Consider the following 5945-nt stretch of genomic DNA (forward strand, 5'->3'; position numbering starts at 1 on the left):
GAACTGAAAGGCTAAGTTACTAAGATTGAATTCAACAAAACTAAATTTAAACTAAATCTACTAATTAATGCAAAAACGTTAACTATGAATATGTGAAGATCTTTGGGATTTCGAATCCCCAATGCTTTTCCCTAACCGATATAACTCTACACTTCAAAACAAATTAAGGATGGTCTTCCTAGATATGCCCTATCTTCGCAACACTATCGTCCTTCGCGGAAGCTTGGCACGCTTAGTTCGCTGAGCTATAGAACATCTTTGGCCAAACTCAAACACAATCAACTAGAAGAGATAGAACAATCAAATTAATGAAATAACCATGGTTCATCTACATCCCAAAGAAAAGAAACTAGCTACTCATTATTACAAAGTTCCTAAGAAAAATAAAGATGAAACATAGGGAGGGAGAGAGAGAGAGACGTGGTCTTCTTCTTCAGCAATGAGAGATGAGAGCCGCGTTCGCTGTCCTCTTTTCTTCTCTATGGTTGGCTTCTCTTTTATGTCTCCCGCACACAATGAATTCCTTCTCTTTACCCGTAGATTCTACCTTTATTCTTTCGGAATCTCGACAAACTCAAAACTAGAAAGTTGTAGATATTTTCAATAGAGTTCCATAGCATCTTGAATCATCGAAATCCAAGCTCATAAGAGAGAGATATGCCCAAAATACTAAAGGTAGGTCTGTTTACCCGATTTTCAGATTTATTACCAATTTTGTTCCGTAGACCTCCACCTATTTCCAATTTGGCTAAGATCTCACTTTTCATGATTTCTTGAGCAGCAAGATTGAATGCCATGATTTAAAATCCACCAATATCTAATATATTTGCCAACTTTACTCCATATTATCTCTAATATCCAAAATCTCCTTATTCCTAAAAAATACACAAAAATACTCAATTAGATCTCTTTAATTAAATAAGTATGGGGAATTAAATCAAATAAATAATGGTAAATGCATGCTTATCAAATACCCCCACACTTGAGTGTTTGCTAGTCCTCGAGCAAAACAAAAAAAAAAAAACTAATACAGAAAATAAAGAAAGAAAAACCTAACTCACTTTCGTAGGAATCACGGTTGCACTTAGCATGTGCAACAAGCCTTTAAACCCCTAGGTTACCCTAGTGGACGAGTTGTGTCTCGTGAGTGTTTGCAGAGAATATACACACAAAATTCTTAAGTGCTCTTCTAATTATTCTGGCAATAGTAAGAGTAGAAAGATAGATTCCAAGACAAAGACACTCCACTAAAGATTAAAGGGAATATAGGCACCCCCACACTTAAGCTCTTACACCCTCTCTTGAGTCTAGCTCTAGGCAAACAACTCAATCGAGAAGTCTCTTCTTATCTTCAGTCTACCAGTTCACCCTCAGATAAGACTAAACTATGTACCAAATAATACCAAGAACTCAAGATCTAAGCAATATTGACCTTCTTAGACATTTCACCTTTATAATCACATTAATTCACTTCTTTCTTTAATGGTCACAGTTCTAGTCCGTGCAATGTCTTGCCTCTTAAGCTTTCTAGATGGCCTATGTAACGAGTGTTGGGTCAGCCGCTCTCAAGCCATATGGCTTTAAGGGACTAGGTGTAGAATACCCCTCGAACTTACTTACTCAAGCCAACTAGGCTACAGGCCAAGACTGGACCAAAGACACCCCAATTGTTTGACGTGAAGCACGATGTTGGTGACACCGAGACCCGGTTACTAAGAAGGAGGTCTAACCTTTAAACTTCAGCATTTTTTTTTCTTTTTCTTTTTTCACATTATACTTCAATTTACTTCACATTTAATAGTCTAAAATCGGTCTCAACTTGTCACCATAAGCACAAGGCAATACAAGATAACTAGATGGTCAAACCTTTTGGACTACCTGGAATTCCTATTTTCCAATTCAACCTCGGTCTCAAAATGTAAAACCCATTACTATTCTCTCAAGAGGGTGTTCATTACATCAGATGGGATTTCTAAAACACTTAAACTCTCATTTTGTATCTAAGCAAGGAATTAAAACATTTATCTTACCAAAGCCAGAAAAAATTGGGCACTTTTTATCTTTGTGACAATGCTCTACCAACTATCAACAAGTTTTACTTGAGTTGACACCCCCCCCCCCACACTTAAATTATGCAATGACCTCAGTGCATGCAAAAAAATAATAGAAGCAAATAGAGGAAAGAGTGTACCCGATGTTTGAACTCATGATAGAGCATGCAACAGTAAAACCTAACAACAAACAAAGAAAATAAAGGAAAAAAGACAAGAAATAATATCTAAACATATGGGTTGCCTCCCATAAAGCGCTAAGTTTAGAGTCTTCAGCCAGACTCAGTAAGAAGCAGCCAATGGAGGTGGAGGCTCAAATCTAAATGTGAATGATGACTGCTCCAAAGAAGTGGAAGAGTCCAACAATGTGTTGACTTCTTCAATATTTAGGTTAGATTCCCCAAATGGCAAGCAATGTTGTAGGGGATCATCAATAAGCATGTTTGGAGTATAATCAACCACTACCTCATCAATAAAGTTAATCGCAAAGCACTCTTCATCCCTATTTGAGCTTAAGGATGCATTGAAGATGTTGACTCTAAGTTTCTTATTGCCAAATGATATGTCCATGACACCCGATCTACAATTGATGCAAGCATTCGCAGTGGCTAAAAAGGGCCGTCCAAGAATGACTGGTGGTAACTTATTGGTAGTTGTATTGTCCATATCTAGGATCAAAAAATCAACAGGAAAATATAGATTCTCAACCTTTACCAAAACGTTTTCAAGTAGCCCACGGGGTCCTTTGATTGAACGGTCTGCCAATTGTAGAATCACATCAGTGGATTTCAAATCTCCTAGACCAAACCTATTATAAACTGAACCAGGTAAAATATTCACACTAGCTCCCAAATCAAGCAATGCTTTACTTATGGATAAATCTCCAATGACACATGAAATTAAAGGTGTACCTGGATCTTTAAGTTTAGGGGGCAGTTGGTTGGAAATTACCGAGCTGACTTGTTCAGTTAGGTGCACAGTTTTAGGTGTTTGAGTCTTCAACTTACGCTTTTGGGTGCACAAATCTTTTAGAAACTTAGCATAAGCTGGGACTTGCTTGATAGCATTTAATAGTGGGAGATTGATACGAACTTGTTGGAATAAATCAATCATCTCCTGCATCTTAGCATTCTTTCTAGAATCTGGAATTGAGGACTCAAGAGCTTCAGGGAAGGGGGCTTTGGGAGTGTAAGATTTAGGAGTAGGACCCTCTACAATCGGAATGTGCAACCCCTTACAAGGAAATTGATGGGAAATACTCACAGGTGGTGTTTCTTTACTAGGCTTGTGTGCATCATTGCCAGTCTCATGGGTCAAATCAACCTCTTCTCGACTCTCAAGATCAATGGGCAATGGATTAGGAGTAGGCAAAGGTGCATAATATTCCTTCCCACTGCGTGTCACAACCGAGACTGCTTGGACTTGTTCTTTCCTAGACCCAATTTGATGATTAGTGTTACCTATTGGTTGACTAGGTAACTGACCAACCTCCCTCCTACTGATGGCATTAGCTAGTTGACCAAGTTGAGTTTCCAATTTGTTTATGGACTGAGAATGGGAATGCAACAATTGAGTGTTTTGCTCTAATCCACTAAGTGCTTTTAGTACCTTATCCTCAAATGATGAATTATGTGAGGGTTGTGAAGATGACGGTTGCTCATTCCTATAGGCATTTTGGTGCATATTAAATGGAGGTGGCCTATAAGGTATTTGATTAGAGGGATTGGGCATTGAGTTTCGCCATGAAAAATTGGGGTGGTTTCGCCATCCTGGGTTATAGGTATTGGAATATGGATCATTGCCAAATTTAGAAACTCCTTGGGCCAAATGTGTATGCTCCTTAACAAACTCAGGGTATTGTGTAGCCAAATAGCAATCAATGACATGATGGGATAGGCTAGAACATAAAGCACATGCTGCAATTTGATTAGGTGGAGAGAAACTTGTAGGAAGTGGAGATGGGGTTTGTTGTCCTAATGACAAGAGATGGTCCAATTTCTTTGATAGCAAGTCAACCTTAGTGCTCATCTCAATGGTAGGATTTATCTCATAGAGACCGACCCTCTTTGGTTGCCCAATGGATGGAATCTCAGTCCTAGCTGCTGAAGCATGGTGTTGGGAGTTTTCACTAAGGGTCTCAAAAAGTTCCCATGCTTCATTCTCATTCTTGTGCATGAAAGTCCCACCACAAGAAGAATCAACCATTTGCATATGTCGGTCTCTAAGGCCATCATAAAAACATTGAACCAATTGCCATTTAGGAATAGCATGGTGGGGGCACTTTCTAAGTAATTCTTTTAGTCTTTCCCAAGCCTCATGAAATTGTTCTCCTTCTTGTTGGGAGAAACTCGTTATCGCTCTCCTAATGCTATGGGTACGGCCAATGGGGAAGAACTTTTTAAGGAACTCCTATTGCATTTCTACCAAAGTGGAAATTTTAACATTGTCCAAAAAATGAAGCCAATGCTTAGCTTTATCTTTAAGGGAGAATGGAAAAAGAAGTAACCTTAAAGCATCAACTGAGAGGTTTTAAATTTTAACCGTGGAGGAGACCTCTAAAAACTCATCTAAGTGCTTATAAGGCTCTTCATTGGCAAGTCCATAAAAAGATGGTAGCATTTGAATCACACTAGATTTGATCTCATATTGAGCCGCCTCTATGTTAGGCAACTTAATACAAGAAACTGGAGTGTATATCGTAGGAATGAAATGCTCACTCAAGGGCCTCATTGGAGGCTCATAGTTTGCCATGGTTCTTTGCCTTCTAAGGTTGGCCAAAGTCTCTTCTAACTCTAAGTCAAGTGGAGTCAACTCAGGGTTTAGGGACCGACGACCATGCATACACACAGAAGAATAAAAAAAAGAATAAGCTAAATAAGGAAAATTAAAAGAAAATAACTATAGAAAAAGGGAGAGTTTAGGACGTACCTGAAGCGCAATCCACGTGATCTTTCGAACAAAAGTTACACATGTGGGATTTGAGGGATGGGGACTTTTAAAAATTAACCTAAACAACCCAATCTAATGCAAATATTACAATTGAAAAGTCCTAAATACAATTATATCTAAGAAAGAAAAGATAACGACCTAAACTAATTATCGAATCGCTACTCTTGCAGTTACCTACAAAACAAAAGAAAAAGAGATTAGTTAAATAAGCAAAGAAAAATTAAAAATTAAAAACACTAAAATTACTCTAAAAATTATGCCTAACTGACAAAAATCAATCCTAGCAACCGTGCTTTGGGTCCCCGGCAATGGCGCCAAAATTTTATCGTGTCGCTAACCAATCAAAAATAAAATCCTATACTAATCTAGCAAGCAGAAAGTACGGGGTCGAACTATGGGGAACTAAAAGGCTAAGTTACTAAGATTGAATTCAACAAAACTAAATTTAAACTAAATCTACTAATTAATGCAAAAACGTTAACTATGAATATGTGAAGATCTTTGGGATTTCGAATCCCCAATGCTTTTCCCTAACCGATATAACTCTACGCTTCAAAGCAAATTAAGGATGGTCTTCCTAGATATGCCCTATCTTCGCAACACTATCGTCCTTCGCGGAAGCTTGGCACGCTTAGTTCGCTGAGCTATAGAACATCTTTGGCCAAACTCAAACACAATCAACTAGAAGAGATAGAACAATCAAATTAATGAAATAACCATGGTTCATCTACATCCCAAAGAAAAGAAACTAGCTACTCATTATTACAAAGTTCCTAAGAAAAATAAAGATGAAACATAGGGAGGGAGAGAGAGAGATGTGGTCTTCTTCTTCAGCAATGAGAGATGAGAGCCGCGTTCACCGTCCTCTTTTCTTCTCTGTGGTTGGCTTCTCTTTTATGTCTCCCGCACACAATGAATTCCTTCTCTTTACCCGTAGATTCGACC

The 5945-nt window shown here is 38.3% G+C and overlaps 1 non-coding gene across 1 annotated transcript; it reads left to right on the top strand.

Moving 5' to 3' along the window:
• The first annotated feature begins 4314 nt into the window (after positions 1-4314).
• On the top strand, positions 4315-4421 carry LOC149005130 (small nucleolar RNA R71). Its single transcript, XR_016169986.1, has one exon. It is a non-coding gene; the product is annotated as a small nucleolar RNA R71 (small nucleolar RNA).
• The last annotated feature ends 1524 nt before the right edge of the window (positions 4422-5945 follow it).

This window comes from Hakea prostrata, chromosome 9 (genome assembly GCF_041222555.1).
Source record: "Hakea prostrata isolate BN-2017 chromosome 9, UWA_Hpros_2, whole genome shotgun sequence".
Lineage (NCBI taxonomy): Eukaryota > Viridiplantae > Streptophyta > Magnoliopsida > Proteales > Proteaceae > Hakea > Hakea prostrata.